This window comes from Haemorhous mexicanus, chromosome 2 (genome assembly GCF_027477595.1).
Source record: "Haemorhous mexicanus isolate bHaeMex1 chromosome 2, bHaeMex1.pri, whole genome shotgun sequence".
NCBI classification, from domain to species: domain Eukaryota; kingdom Metazoa; phylum Chordata; class Aves; order Passeriformes; family Fringillidae; genus Haemorhous; species Haemorhous mexicanus.
In genome coordinates this window covers 30,748-46,477 of record NC_082342.1, presented here as the reverse complement: position 1 = coordinate 46,477, position 15,730 = coordinate 30,748, and the positions used below count along the sequence as shown (strand labels likewise).

General features: G+C 53.2%; 1 long non-coding RNA gene across 1 annotated transcript in view; it reads left to right on the top strand.

Annotated features, from left to right (window-relative positions):
* The first annotated feature begins 1,604 nt into the window (after window positions 1-1,604).
* Window positions 1,605-15,730, top strand: part of LOC132339827 (uncharacterized) — a 28,888-nt gene continuing 14,762 nt past the window's right edge. Inside the window, exon 1 of the long non-coding RNA XR_009489726.1 lies at window positions 1,605-1,739. This is a non-coding gene — a long non-coding RNA (uncharacterized LOC132339827). The remainder of the gene's footprint in view (window positions 1,740-15,730) is intronic.

The following is a 15,730-nucleotide window of genomic DNA, read 5'->3' as shown; positions in this document are numbered from 1 at the left end:
GAGGGCTGGGTTCCTCAGCAGGGGTCTTAGGAGTTGGCGCTGATTCTGCTTTTTCTGAAGGTGTATCAAAGTGTGCTACCTGAATGACAGTTCTCTCCCCTGGAAAGCTTTCTCTCAATGCCATCAGCGCACGAACGCGTTTTAGTTGTGGAACCAGACGGAATGAGAAAAGCCAACACCCGTAGCAGATTTCTGTTTGCTCTGGGTCTGTGAGAAGCGGGCTCTGCGCTGGTCACCGAGAGGCGCTGTTGGAGAGTGGCACCAGCGCCAGGTGTGAGTGTGACGATGATGAGGGCTCGGAGCAGCCCCAGGTGTGAGTGTGACGATGAGGAGGGGCCGGCTCCTGCCGGGGTCTGTTTTAGGGGGAGGGTTTGCCTCAGCTCCCTTTTGCATGGTGCTGCTGCTGAGTAGCGGGGTTCCCGGGGCTGTCTCGTGGAAGGACGGTGAGAGCTTCTCACGGGCTCTGGGGGAACACCAGGATGCGCGCTTGGATACGCGGAGCGTTGCTTAAAGGAGGTGCCGAGAGACAGAGCTTTGTGCCGGGAAGCGGCAGCCGAACAGGTGAGCCCGTGTGGACTCGGAGCGGGGACTTTTGTCCTTTCCCTTCTCAATTTCATCTTGCCAGTCCCTCCCCGGTTCCCCAGGAACAAAAATGGAGCTTATGAGGACAAAAGAAATTAAGGAGAGGGAAGCAGCTACTCTTCTGTTATTGTCTGTGTTTGAACCGGGGGGGGATCCCCCTTCACTTGCGGTTTTAAGGGTGTTGATTGAAGGAAAACCTGCCTTTTCCAGGCTGTTAGGGGTATCACAGGGGCGACAGGGAATCCCTGCGTTCTGTTTTAAGGGGAATCGGAAAAATATCGTGGTCGTATTGTGAGTTTGATTTGAAGGCAGCCACCCCATTTTCATCATCCTAAGGTTTAAATTGAGGGGGCAGCCCTGTTGTCCCTCCTTCTCGAGGGTTCGAATTGGGGTCCAAATCCCTCTTTGCCATCAGTTGAAGGCTTTCATTTGAGGAGAACCCCTTATTTTCTGTTATGACAGGGGATGAAACTGAAGGGGAGAACACACATTTATTCGCCCTTGTTGAAGCGAGGTGAGCCCCGCCCGCGGCGTCAGTTTCGGGGTACAATTGCGGGCACCTCCAGCTCTCGCAGCGTTCGCAGGCTTGCGATCGGGCCGCGCCGCAGCGTTCGAGGGCGCTTCTTCTGCCCGTGGCCCGGCCCCGAACGTTCCCGCTCGGGAGCCCTCCCGGCACCGCCCGGGCGCTCGCTGAGGCGGACGGGGAATTTGGCGCGGCGGGGCTGCCGCGGCAGCGCCGCTGCAAGCCGTGCCGGAGCCGAGCGGGGCTGTGCCGGGCGGGCGGGCGGGAGAGGCGGCCCGGGCCCTGCGCTGGCCCGGCCGGTGCCGGCCGCTCTGCCCGCTCCGGGCGCGGGGCTCGGGCGCCGCCGGGGCCCCCTGGGCCCGGTGCCGGCCCCGCCGGGCCGGGGGAGCGGGCGGGGGGCTCCGGGGCGGCGCCGCCCCTGCGCGCCGGAGGAGCCGCTGTCCTGCCGGCAGCCGCGCTCCGTCCGTGCCGGCAGCGCGGGCTTCGATTGCTGAAAGTTCTTGGACGTCGTGGTTTCGAGGCGGGTTTTGGGAATCGATTGCATCGGTTCGTTCTGTTTGCAGTTGCTGGATGCTAAGGGATAGGGTGTTTTTCCTGAATGCTGTGGATCTCGGTTCAGGTGGTGACGATAAAGGTTTGTTTTGAATGGAGTTTTGTTGTCGGATATATTTTTTTGCCGGGGTGTGCGATGGTTTTTAAAGGTGTGCGATGGTTTTTATGGGTCGTAGCGTGAAGTAGCGCTTCGGGTTTTAAGTCTCTTGCGGTGGCTTTTATTAGCGTGAGTGTGCAGCGTTTGTTCTGGTGGGTTTCAGGTGGCGTCAGGTAGTTAATAGGTGAGGGTGTTTTAATACTTATAATTGCAGTTTTGTTTATTATCTTACGGGGCTTTTACTTGTTTGGTCTGTTTGATTGGAGTGTATGGTTTATGGCTTTTATCCGTTAGGAATAATTTATTTGTTGTCAATTGAAGTTGTTTTGGTTTTTTTTTTTTTCCTTGTTGTTTATTACTTTGGTTTTTATGGTGGGTCTCCTTAGGTCGTTTTTTTATTTGGGTAGTTATTTTCTTATTCTTTATTGGTTGAGGGTTTTTTTTTTTATATCGTTAATTACTTCTGGTTTTTTAGTTATTTTTATAGAGTACTGGTTATTCTTTGAGTTACTGTAGAGGTAGTGTTGTGGTTTTTGTTTGTGTTTTTTGTTTGCTTGTTTGTTTGTTTGTTTTAGTAATAGCGGTACGGTTTATAGTTTAGTAAGTTGGTATGATTTTTTTTTTTAGTAGTTTTTGTGATTTCCTGTGTTTTTCCATAGGGTTTTTTTTTTATTTTCGTTCTATTTTTCTGGTGTAATAAGAATTGTTAGTGAAAAGAGCCTAGTGTGGGGGTTTTTTGCTGGCAGTTGGTTGGCTGGTGGGGGTATTTTGATGTTTTTCGACGATATTTGTGGATATTTGATGCTGTTTGTTTTGTAATTTTTTAGGAATTAGATTTTTAATGTAAAATTAAAACTATATTTAAACAAAACAAATATATGTATAGAAATGAGAATAAAAACTTGAATTTTGAATGTAGAAAGAATATATAAAAATAAAACATGTAACATAAGTCCTTATATATTACAATAGTATATTGTTTCTTATAGAGTATTTTATATGTTTATAGAAATATATAAATATAGATTGTAAATATAAACAAACACATACAAAATATAGATATAGAAATGTATTACAAATAAATGTAGACAAATATAAAAATATAAAATATTCATAAACATAAAATTATAGAAATCGATACAATGCATAATAGAAGTAATACTGTGAATATCTTAATATAATTTATTATAGGAAACATATATAAATATAGTTCATCAATATGATATCATATATTATATATCAAGTTATAAATATAAATATGAAAAATATAAATATAAACATTTTAAAGTAGTTTAAATAAAGGGGGGGTCTTGGTTTTTTTAGGCAATAGGCAGGGTTTTGATTATAAAAATTATAAATACAGATAGTATAAAGGTAGAAATCTAAGTATAGAAATATATCATAAATACATAAGATTTATATTAAAATAAAAATATAAGAGAAAAGGTTGTAGCAGTAGGTAAGATACATATGCAAATGTTCGTTTAAATATCTTTTTAGAGTTTTATACGTATTATATATGATTATAAGTATAATAAATCAAAAGAAACTATAAATATAAATGTGAATATAAGTATAGAAAGTGTAAATAAAAAAATATTTCAATATAGTTTAAAAGAAGGGTTTTTTGGTATTTATTTGGTTAGAGATGGGCTTTTGTTTATAATAATAGAAGTATTATAGAAATATAAATCTAAATATAGAAATGTACAATCAATATATAAAGATATGTAATAAAAATAAATATAAATAATAGGAATAGACATCATATATAAATTACATAACACATCAATGTCTATAATACGCATGCATGTGATCATAAATATGAAGAATATAATCTAAAATATAGTTTAATATGTTTTTAAAGAAAGCGGGCTTCCTTGGTTCTCGTTGGGTTAGAGGCAGGTTTTTGGCCTTTATTTCAGAGGAGTTTTCGGCGGGGGCCGCCCCTGTTCTCTCTCGCCGCCTTCCCTGCCCGCCGCCCCGGCTGGGGTGCTCGGCGGTGCTGCCGCCTTGTGGCCAGAGCGCGGTACTGCAGCCCTGCGCCGGCAGGCAGCCCCGCGGCCGCCATGTTGGGAGTGGCGTGTCGCGGATCTCGCGAACTCTCGCGTGACCTTCTCAAGGGGGCGGCAAAAAGGGCGGGAAAATTGAAGACCCGCCGGTCGGTCTAAGCGGGCTGCCTGCGCGGCACCCCGACAGCGGCGCGGCTCCGACGGGATTTTCTGTGGCGTTTAAAGTGCCCCGGACACTGGCTGTGGGCTCAGCGGCGCAGCGAGCGGTTCTATTTCGGCGGGTTTCTGAAAGGTATCTGCGTAAACGCCTCTCTGCCGGCGTCGTCACTTGGCCGCCGCCATCTTGGGAGTGGCGTGTGGCGGGTGTCGCGGATTCGCTTTTACCTTTTCTAGATGGCGAGGAAAAGGGCGGGAAAATCGAGGACCGCGGTCCGTCTGCTGCCTTGTGGACAGGCAGCGGTACTGCAGCACCCCCCGAGCCAGCGCCCTGCCCCGCGCCGCTGGGTGTCGGGGGGGCGGGGGAAGGACCGCTGCCCGTCGAGGGAAGGCGAGGGGCGGGAGCGAGCGGCGAGCGTGGCGGTGTCTGTAAATAGAGGGTAGGAGGGAAGGAGATTCAGGAGTGCAACGGGACACGATGACTGGGGTGAGTGGCAGCGGTGAGGGAGGCCCGGCGGGGCCAGTTTCGGCGGTCGGCAGGGGCGCGATCGCAGCGCTCCACGGGCCGGGGGCAGCCGGCGGGGGCGGGCGAGCGGCGTCGGAACAGGGCTGCAACCCCCGACCCCCGTCGGAACAGGGCTGCGCGCCCCTCTCCAGGCCCTGGAAGTGACCGCGTGCCGGAAAATCCCGGCGGGGCGGCGCCGGGGTGGCGTGGAGGTGGGACGCGCCGGTGCGAGCCGTGCCGGAGCCGAGCGGGGCTGTGCCGGGCCGGCGGGCGGGAGAGGCGGCATGGGCCCTGCGCTGGCCCGGCCGGTGCCGGCCGCTCTGCCCGCTCCGGGCGCGGGGCTCGGGCGCTGCCGGGGCCCCTGGGCCAGGTGCCGGTCCGGCCGGGCCGGGGGGAGCGGGCGGAAGTCTCCCGGCGCGGCGCTGCCCCTGCGCGCCGGAGGAGCCGCTGTCCTGCCGGCAGCCGCGCTCGTTCCGGTGCCGGGATCCCCGGGCCGCCCTGGGGCACCGGGTGCCGCCGTTCCCGTGGCTCGAGTGGCCTTCCCGGTGCCGCCCGCCCCGCGGAGCGGCGCCAGCCGGGAGCGAGTCCCGGCAAGGGGCGCTCGGGGACGCTTGTGGCTTGTCAGCTTCGGAGCATGCTTGCCAAAGTCACTGAAAGGAAGAAGGGGGAAAAAAACCCAGCGCCGACCACGAGGGCTTTTTGTTTGTGAGCTTTGTTGGTGTTGCTCTGCAAGCGAGCCACAGCTTTAAATAATACCGTGGGCGTCTTATGGAAACAGTGTTCCACGCGTTTCGCACTGTGTCGTGAGACCTCCGGGTGTCCGTTTTTACATTGCTGCGTCCGTGCAGCGGCAGGGGCGGACGGAATTGTGCATGGGGTGTGACCAGCATCTTTTCGTCATCAGGTTTTTGGTGGTGGTTTGGTTTTTTGTATCGCAGTGAGGTTGAATAGTTTTAGAAGAAGAAATTACAGTTTTGGCCAAATTTTTCGTTTTGGCTAATACATGAGACATAAGGTAGAATAAGTAAAAAATTGATTTTTTTTTCTATTGTTTGTGGTCGGCAATATAGTTCAGAGAGAAATAGGGTGAGGATGATAGAGGATATCCTATTATATTATCACTTTAGGACGTTTTATTTTCTTATATCGTTGGTTTAATGCTCAAATTAATATATTTTCATTGTATGTATACATTTATATATACAGGTAAATATATCTAATGGCAGTGCTGTTTAATAAATAGTGGCATTTATATGTGGCTTTTATTCATTTTTTGGTGGTATATAGCGTGTTGGTTTAGTTGTTGGTGTTATTTACCACTTGTAACTTGGTTTTTGTGATTTTTTTAAATTAAGTTTGGTACAGCAGTGTTTAATGGTGGAGTTAATTAAGGTATGATACTTTATAGTTAATTTTTATTTGTTTTGGCTATGTGTGGAGGCTAAATGGGTTTGTTGAAGGGTGAGTGGGTTTTGCTGATTGATTTTTTTTTTTTTTGGTGTTTTAGTTTATGGTGTATCTTTTGGATGGGGATGACAGCATGTTGAGTTGTTGGGTGTTGCTGGTGGTGTATTGTTGAGGTGGTAATTGGTATTTGTGGGGCTGTTTTTTAAGAAGAGATATTATAGACAGTTTTAGATAGTTGAGGTTGGGTTTTTAATTGTTTTATGGCTTTTGGCTCTTTAGTAGTTATTTTAAATCTTTATTTGCGATGTTTGGGTATTAGGAATATTTGTTTTGGAGGAAGTCCATGTTTAGTATGTATAACTAATGTATGAGTTTTCAGGTTAAAATGGAATTTTGAAATTTTATTTTTAGTGAGGTTTTCAAGGTTTTATTGCAGTAAAATTTGGTGATGTTTTTGTTAGGTTAAAAATAGGTGGATTTTTATATGTTGTGATGAAATTAGCGTGTAATGCTGTTCAGTAAGGTTTTATCTTTTTGTGTTTTTTTTGTGTTAGGTTAATGATTTTTTATAGATCAAAAGACATGTTTCTTTGGCTTTTATTTGGTAAGAGGCAAGGTTTTTTCAGTTTTAGTGATTTTTTTGGCACAGATTTTACAGGTTTTACTAAGGGGATTGGACGTGGGGTCTTTGTTATTATATCAGGTAGTGTGGTTATGAGTAATTGGAGGCAGGTTTTTTGGTGGGTGTTTTTTGAGTTTTGTTGTTTAAAATTTATATATTTGTCTACCTAGGGTAGTGGTGTTTCTGATGCATCTCTAAGCATCCATTATTGTTTGCATGTTTTAGATGGTCCATGCATGTTATGCCGAGAATAAAAAAGCGGCCAAGAGACCCACTTTGTCAGTCTCGTGGGAACTAGGGAGGTTATATAGGCCTTATTGATGAAGCCTTGACCTTTTCCATTTGAAGGTGACGCCTGGAGAGCCTTCAGGAAGGGCCGAGGAGTTGCTGTAAGTTGGGGAAGTAAGGAGGAGGAGCCTGACTGCCCTGAAGATTCAGCAATGCCAAATCACCTTGTCTCCTCTTGAGCCAGGCAGAGCCCGCGATGACGGCGGCGGCCTCCGAGCGTGGCCGTAGCGTGCGGCCCGAGGAGCCGGGCGTTCTTAGCAGAAGGGTGAGTAGCAGGCTTGGTGGGCTTTGGCCGCTGTGCAGCTAAGAGGGTGCAGTGATATTTGGTGTTGCTGATTGTAGCTGACCAAGAGACCAGAGCCCGGTGACTGCGGAAAATTCCCAGCGGGTGAGGCGGCCTTCCTTGGCAGCGGAGGCGGATTGTCATCCCCGGACGTCCAAGAGATAAGTGGAGGGTTACGAGCCCCCTGAGAGGGGGACGAAAGCAAGGTGCTGGGAGGGCCTTTGGAGTGGCAGCTTTGGAGGCGGGATTGTGCAGGAGGTGGCCCCTTAGGCCACGTAAAGGAAGAGTTACCCGGTGCTGCGGTGCTCAGGGCAGAGCAGTCCCGGTGCGTGTCACTTGTGTCACTTGTCTATGGTGCCTTCTGTGTGTATCGTGCCTTCTGTGTCTTTTGCCTCGTGCCCCACAAAGGATTATCCGAAGCCCAGGTGTCCATCTTTGCCACTGAGATCTCTGTGTTCCTCGGCCCAGTGCGTGTTCCTTCAAAGCCTTGACTCAGGAGGCTGGACAGGCAACGGCGTAGCATCTCTCTTAAGACATCTGACCGGATGGTTCTCTTCAGGTCTTGTTCTGAGCTGTTCTCGACAGCTGTGCATGGCAACGATCCCTTCTAGCTGGTTAGGACTTGTACAAATTCCAGGACAGGGGGAGATTCTGACCGTAGGATTCTGGGGCACCCATCTTTGCCCCGCTTGCGATAAGTCCTTCTGTTAGCGTCTTTGTTCCTCCAGGATTCTCTGAGCCTGACGGGCTCACCGTCGCTCTCACCCAGGGCATCTGGTCCCGCCTTCTCTGGGCCCTGGCTGGCATTCTTCTCGCCGAGAGCTTTCTCTCCCTGTTGTGTCCCCTCGTTTGTCTTGTTCTGTGTCACGGGTGTCTGGGTATTGGGCCCGAAGCTGCTCTGCCCTGCTGCACAGCCTGGTGTAGGTATCATAGGACAAGTCCTGGGGCCTGGGGAGTTGTAATGCAGGGTGTAGCTGGACTCTAGATGGCATTTGTCGATTGACACAAGATGTCTGGAAGGCCTAAGTTATCCTGCAGCCCTCTGACCCCTGTCCTCCCATTCTTTCAGGTGCTGGCAGATGAAATCCGTGGCGGAGCGCCCCGTGGCGGGTGAGTGGTTCCCCTGAGCAGGTGAGGCACCGTTTCCCTTCGCAGGGGCGGCGTTAATGGTGACTGTGTGTTTACAGCGTTGTCCTTTGCCTTTATTTTTAGGACATAAAGCCGAACCTGAGGAGTCAAGGTAAGCGGACAAGGTGAGCAGCGGGCCCTGGATGGAAGCAGTGGTTATTGCACAGGTCTCAATTTCTGCTGCATCTCTCAGCCTCCATTCTCCTTTGTGTGCTTCAGGCGGTCCACGGGTATCACGCCGAGACCCCATCAGCGAGTGGCCGACAGACCCGGTTCGTCGCTCTCGTGGGAACTCGCTAAGCGGTACAGGGCTCTGTGATGGTGCCGTGACCTTTGCCATTTGAAGGTGAGGCCTGGAGAGCCTTCAGGAAGGGCCGAGGAGTTGCTGTAAGTTGGGGAAGTGAGGAGGAGGAGCCTGACTGCCCTGAAGATTCAGCAATGCCAAATCACCTTGTCTCCTCTTGAGCCAGGCAGAGCCCGCGATGACGGCGGCGGCCTCCGAGCGTGGCCGTAGCGTGCGGCCCGAGGAGCCGGGCGTTCTTAGCAGAAGGGTGAGTAGCAGGCTTGGTGGGCTTTGGCCGCTGTGCAGCTAAGAGGGTGCAGTGATATTTGGTGTTGCTGATTGTAGCTGACCAAGAGACCAGAGCCCGGTGACTGCGGAAAATTCCCGGCGGGTGAGGCGGCCTTCCTTGGCAGCGGAGGCGGATTGTCATCCCCGGACGTCCAAGAGATAAGTGGAGGGTTACGAGCCCCCTGAGAGGGGGACGAAAGCGAGGTGCTGGGAGGGCCTTTGGAGTGGCAGCTTTGGAGGCGGGGTTGTGCAGGAGGTGGCCCCTTAGGCCACGTAAAGGAAGAGTTACCCGGTGCTGAGGTGCTCAGGGCAGAGCAGTCCCGGTGCGTGTCACTTGTGTCACTTGTCTATGGTGCCTTCTGTGTGTATCGTGCCTTCTGTGTCTTTTGCCTCGTGCCCCACAAAGGATTATCCGAAGCCCAGGTGTCCATCTTTGCCACTGAGATCTCTGTGTTCCTCGGCCCAGTGCGTGTTCCTTCAAAGCCTTGGATCGGGAGGCTGGACAGGCAACAGCGTAGCATCTCTCTTAAGACATCTGACCGGATGGTTCTATTCAGGTCTTGTTCTGAGCTGTTCTCGACAGCTGTGCATGGCAACGATCCCTTCTAGCTGGTTAGGACTTGTACAAATTCCAGGATAGGGGGAGATTCTGACCGTAGGATTCTCAGGCGCCCTTCTTTGCCCCGCTTGCGAGAAGTCCTTCTGTTAGCGTCTTTGTTCCTCCAGGATTCTCTGAGCCTGACGGGCTCACCGTCGCTCTCACCCAGGTCATCTGGTCCCGCCTTCTCTGGGCCCTGGCTGGCATTCTTCTCGCCGAGAGCTTTCTCTCCCTGTTGTGTCCCCTCGTTTGTCTTGTTCTGTGTCACGGGTGTCTGGGTATTGGGCCCGAAGCTGCTCTGCCCTGCTGCACAGCCTGGTGTAGGTATAATAGGACGAGTCCTGGGGCCTGGGGAGTTGTAATGCAGGGTGTAGCTGGACTCTAGATGGCATTTGTCGATTGACACAAGATGTCTGGAAGGCCTAAGTTATCCTGCAGCCCTCTGACCCCTGTCCTCCCATTCTTTCAGGTGCTGGCAGATGAAATCCGTGGCGGAGCGCCCCGTGGCGGGTGAGTGGTTCCCCTGAGCAGGTGAGGCACCGTTTGCCTTTGCAGGGGCGGCGTTAATGGTGACTGTGTGTTTACAGCGTTGTTCTTTGCCTTTATTTTTAGGACATAAAGCCGAACCTGAGGAGTCAAGGTAAGCAGGCAAGGTGAGCAGCGGGCCCTGGATGGAAGCAGTGGTTATTGCACAGGTCTCAATTTCTGCTGCATCTCTCAGCCTCCATTCTCCTTTGTGTGCTTCAGGCGGTCCATGGGTATCACGCCGAGACCCCATCAGCGAGTGGCCGACAGACCCGGTTCGTCGCTCTGGTGGGAACTCGCTAAGCGGTACGGGGCTCTGTGATGGTGCCGTGACCTTTGCCATTTGAAGGTGACGCCTGGAGAGCCTTCAGGAAGGGCCGAGGAGTTGCTGTAAGTTGGGGAAGTGAGGAGGAGGAGCCTGACTCCCCTGAAGATTCAGCAAGCCAAATCACCTTGTCTCCTCTTGAGCCAGGCAGAGCCCGCGATGACGGCGGCGGCCTCCGAGCGTGGCCGTAGCGTGCGGCCCGAGGAGCCGGGCGTTCTTAGCAGAAGGGTGAGTAGCAGGCGTGGTGGGCTTTGGCCGCTGTGCAGCTAAGAGGGTGCAGTGATATTTGGTGTTGCTGATTGCAGCTGACCAAGAGACCAGAGCCCGGTGACTGCGGAAAATTCCCAGCGGGTGAGGCGGCCTTCCTTGGCAGCGGAGGCGGATTGTCATCCCCGGACGTCCAAGAGATAAGTGGAGGGTTACGAGCCCCCTGAGAGGGGGACGAAAGCGAGGTGCTGGGAGGGCCTTTGGAGTGGCAGCTTTGGAGGCGGGGTTGTGCAGGAGGTGGCCCCTTAGGCCACGTAAAGGAAGAGTTACCCGGTGCTGAGGTGCTCAGGGCAGAGCAGTCCCGGTGCGTGTCACTTGTGTCACTTGTCTATGGTGCCTTCTGTGTGTATCGTGCCTTCTGTGTCTTTTGCCTCGTGCCCCACAAAGGATTATCCGAAGCCCAGGTGTCCATCTTTGCCACTGAGATCTCTGTGTTCCTCGGCCCAGTGCGTGTTCCTTCAAAGCCTTGGATCGGGAGGCTGGACAGGCAACAGCGTAGCATCTCTCTTAAGACATCTGACCGGATGGTTCTATTCAGGTCTTGTTCTGAGCTGTTCTCGACAGCTGTGCATGGCAACGATCCCTTCTAGCTGGTTAGGACTTGTACAAATTCCAGGATAGGGGGAGATTCTGACCGTAGGATTCTGGGGCACCCTTCTTTGCCCCGCTTGCGAGAAGTCCTTCTGTTAGCGTCTTTGTTCCTCCAGGATTCTCTGAGCCCGACGGGCTCACCGTCGCTTTCACCCAGGGCATCTGGTCCCGCCTTCTCTGGGCCCTGGCTGGCATTCTTCTCGCCGAGAGCTTTCTCTCCCCGTTGTGTCCCCTCGTTTGTCTTGTTCTGTGTCACGGGTGTCTGGGTATTGGGCCCGAAGCTGCTCTGCCCTGCTGCACAGCCTGGTGTAGGTATAATAGGACGAGTCCTGGGGCCTGGGGAGTTGTAATGCAGGGTGTAGCTGGACTCTAGATGGCATTTGTCGATTGACACAAGATGTCTGGAAGGCCTAAGTTATCCTGCAGCCCTCTGACCCCTGTCCTCCCGTTCTTTCAGGTGCTGGCAGATGAAATCCGTGGCGGAGCGCCCCGTGGCGGGTGAGTGGTTCCCCTGAGCAGGTGAGGCACCGTTTCCCTTCGCAGGGGCGGCGTTAATGGTGACTGTGTGTTTACAGCGTTGTCCTTTGCCTTTATTTTTAGGACATAAAGCCGAACCTGAGGAGTCAAGGTAAGCGGGCAAGGTGAGCAGCGGGCCCTGGATGGAAGCAGTGGTTATTGCACAGGTCTCAATTTCTGCTGCATCTCTCAGCCTCCATTCTCCTTTGTGTGCTTCAGGCGGTCCATGGGTATCACGCCGAGACCCCATCAGCGAGTGGCCGACAGACCCGGTTCGTCGCTCTGGTGGGAACTCGCTAAGCGGTACGGGGCTCTGTGATGGTGCCGTGACCTTTGCCATTTGAAGGTGACGCCTGGAGAGCCTTCAGGAAGGGCCGAGGAGTTGCTGTAAGTTGGGGAAGTAAGGAGGAGGAGCCTGACTGCCCTGAAGATTCAGCAATGCCAAATCACCTTGTCTCCTCTTGAGCCAGGCAGAGCCCGCGATGACGGCGGCGGCCTCCGAGCGTGGCCGTAGCGTGCGGCCCGAGGAGCCGGGCGTTCTTAGCAGAAGGGTGAGTAGCAGGCTTGGTGGGCTTTGGCCGCTGTGCAGCTAAGAGGGTGCAGTGATATTTGGTGTTGCTGATTGTAGCTGACCAAGAGACCAGAGCCCGGTGACTGCGGAAAATTCCCAGCGGGTGAGGCGGCCTTCCTTGGCAGCGGAGGCGGATTGTCATCCCCGGACGTCCAAGAGATAAGTGGAGGGTTACGAGCCCCCTGAGAGGGGGACGAAAGCGAGGTGCTGGGAGGGCCTTTGGAGTGGCAGCTTTGGAGGCGGGGTTGTGCAGGAGGTGGCCCCTTAGGCCACGTAAAGGAAGAGTTACCCGGTGCTGAGGTGCTCAGGGCAGAGCAGTCCCGGTGCGTGTCACTTGTGTCACTTGTCTATGGTGCCTTCTGTGTGTATCGTGCCTTCTGTGTCTTTTGCCTCGTGCCCCACAAAGGATTATCCGAAGCCCAGGTGTCCATCTTTGCCACTGAGATCTCTGTGTTCCTCGGCCCAGTGCGTGTTCCTTCAAAGCCTTGGATCGGGAGGCTGGACAGGCAACAGCGTAGCATCTCTCTTAAGACATCTGACCGGATGGTTCTATTCAGGTCTTGTTCTGAGCTGTTCTCGACAGCTGTGCATGGCAACGATCCCTTCTAGCTGGTTAGGACTTGTACAAATTCCAGGATAGGGGGAGATTCTGACCGTAGGATTCTCAGGCGCCCTTCTTTGCCCCGCTTGCGAGAAGTCCTTCTGTTAGCGTCTTTGTTCCTCCAGGATTCTCTGAGCCTGACGGGCTCACCGTCGCTCTCACCCAGGTCATCTGGTCCCGCCTTCTCTGGGCCCTGGCTGGCATTCTTCTCGCCGAGAGCTTTCTCTCCCTGTTGTGTCCCCTCGTTTGTCTTGTTCTGTGTCACGGGTGTCTGGGTATTGGGCCCGAAGCTGCTCTGCCCTGCTGCACAGCCTGGTGTAGGTATAATAGGACGAGTCCTGGGGCCTGGGGAGTTGTAATGCAGGGTGTAGCTGGACTCTAGATGGCATTTGTCGATTGACACAAGATGTCTGGAAGGCCTAAGTTATCCTGCAGCCCTCTGACCCCTGTCCTCCCGTTCTTTCAGGTGCTGGCAGATGAAATCCGTGGCGGAGCGCCCCGTGGCGGGTGAGTGGTTCCCCTGAGCAGGTGAGGCACCGTTTCCCTTCGCAGGGGCGGCGTTAATGGTGACTGTGTGTTTACAGCGTTGTTCTTTGCCTTTATTTTTAGGACATAAAGCCGAACCTGAGGAGTCAAGGTAAGCGGGCAAGGTGAGCAGCGGGCCCTGGATGGAAGCAGTGGTTATTGCACAGGTCTCAATTTCTGCTGCATCTCTCAGCCTCCATTCTCCTTTGTGTGCTTCAGGCGGTCCATGGGTATCACGCCGAGACCCCATCAGCGAGTGGCCGACAGACCCGGTTCGTCGCTCTGGTGGGAACTCGCTAAGCGGTACGGGGCTCTGTGATGGTGCCGTGACCTTTGCCATTTGAAGGTGACGCCTGGAGAGCCTTCAGGAAGGGCCGAGGAGTTGCTGTAAGTTGGGGAAGTGAGGAGGAGGAGCCTGACTCCCCTGAAGATTCAGCAAGCCAAATCACCTTGTCTCCTCTTGAGCCAGGCAGAGCCCGCGATGACGGCGGCGGCCTCCGAGCGTGGCCGTAGCGTGCGGCCCGAGGAGCCGGGCGTTCTTAGCAGAAGGGTGGGTAGCAGGCTTGGTGGGCTTTGGCCGCTGTGCAGCTAAGAGGGTGCAGTGATATTTGGTGTTGCTGATTGTAGCTGACCAAGAGACCAGAGCCCGGTGACTGCGGAAAATTCCCAGCGGGTGAGGCGGCCTTCCTTGGCAGCGGAGGCGGATTGTCATCCCCGGACGTCCAAGAGATAAGTGGAGGGTTACGAGCCCCCTGAGAGGGGGACGAAAGCGAGGTGCTGGGAGGGCCTTTGGAGTGGCAGCTTTGGAGGCGGGGTTGTGCAGGAGGTGGCCCCTTAGGCCACGTAAAGGAAGAGTTACCCGGTGCTGAGGTGCTCAGGGCAGAGCAGTCCCGGTGCGTGTCACTTGTGTCACTTGTCTATGGTGCCTTCTGTGTGTATCGTGCCTTCTGTGTCTTTTGCCTCGTGCCCCACAAAGGATTATCCGAAGCCCAGGTGTCCATCTTTGCCACTGAGATCTCTGTGTTCCTCGGCCCAGTGCGTGTTCCTTCAAAGCCTTGGATCGGGAGGCTGGACAGGCAACAGCGTAGCATCTCTCTTAAGACATCTGACCGGATGGTTCTATTCAGGTCTTGTTCTGAGCTGTTCTCGACAGCTGTGCATGGCAACGATCCCTTCTAGCTGGTTAGGACTTGTACAAATTCCAGGATAGGGGGAGATTCTGACCGTAGGATTCTGGGGCACCCTTCTTTGCCCCGCTTGCGAGAAGTCCTTCTGTTAGCGTCTTTGTTCCTCCAGGATTCTCTGAGCCCGACGGGCTCACCGTCGCTTTCACCCAGGGCATCTGGTCCCGCCTTCTCTGGGCCCTGGCTGGCATTCTTCTCGCCGAGAGCTTTCTCTCCCCGTTGTGTCCCCTCGTTTGTCTTGTTCTGTGTCACGGGTGTCTGGGTATTGGGCCCGAAGCTGCTCTGCCCTGCTGCACAGCCTGGTGTAGGTATAATAGGACAAGTCCTGGGGCCTGGGGAGTTGTAATGCAGGGTGTAGCTGGACTCTAGATGGCATTTGTCGATTGACACAAGATGTCTGGAAGGCCTAAGTTATCCTGCAGCCCTCTGACCCCTGTCCTCCCATTCTTTCAGGTGCTGGCAGATGAAATCCGTGGCGGAGCGCCCCGTGGCGGGTGAGTGGTTCCCCTGAGCAGGTGAGGCACCGTTTCCCTTCGCAGGGGCGGCGTTAATGGTGACTGTGTGTTTACAGCGTTGTCCTTTGCCTTTATTTTTAGGACATAAAGCCGAACCTGAGGAGTCAAGGTAAGCGGGCAAGGTGAGCAGCGGGCCCTGGATGGAAGCAGTGGTTATTGCACAGGTCTCAATTTCTGCTGCATCTCTCAGCCTCCATTCTCCTTTGTGTGCTTCAGGCGGTCCATGGGTATCACGCCGAGACCCCATCAGCGAGTGGCCGACAGACCCGGTTCGTCGCTCTGGTGGGAACTCGCTAAGCGGTACGGGGCTCTGTGATGGTGCCGTGACCTTTGCCATTTGAAGGTGACGCCTGGAGAGCCTTCAGGAAGGGCCGAGGAGTTGCTGTAAGTTGGGGAAGTAAGGAGGAGGAGCCTGACTGCCCTGAAGATTCAGCAATGCCAAATCACCTTGTCTCCTCTTGAGCCAGGCAGAGCCCGCGATGACGGCGGCGGCCTCCGAGCATGGCCGTAGCGTGCGGCCCGAGGAGCCGGGCGTTCTTAGCAGAAGGGTGAGTAGCAGGCTTGGTGGGCTTTGGCCGCTGTGCAGCTAAGAGGGTGCAGTGATATTTGGTGTTGCTGATTGTAGCTGACCAAGAGACCAGAGCCCGGTGACTGCGGAAAATTCCCAGCGGGTGAGGCGGCCTTCCTTGGCAGCGGAGGCGGATTGTCATCCCCGGACGTCCAAGAGATAAGTGGAGGGTTACGAGCCCCCTGAGAGGGGGACGAAAGCGAGGTGCTGGGAGGGCC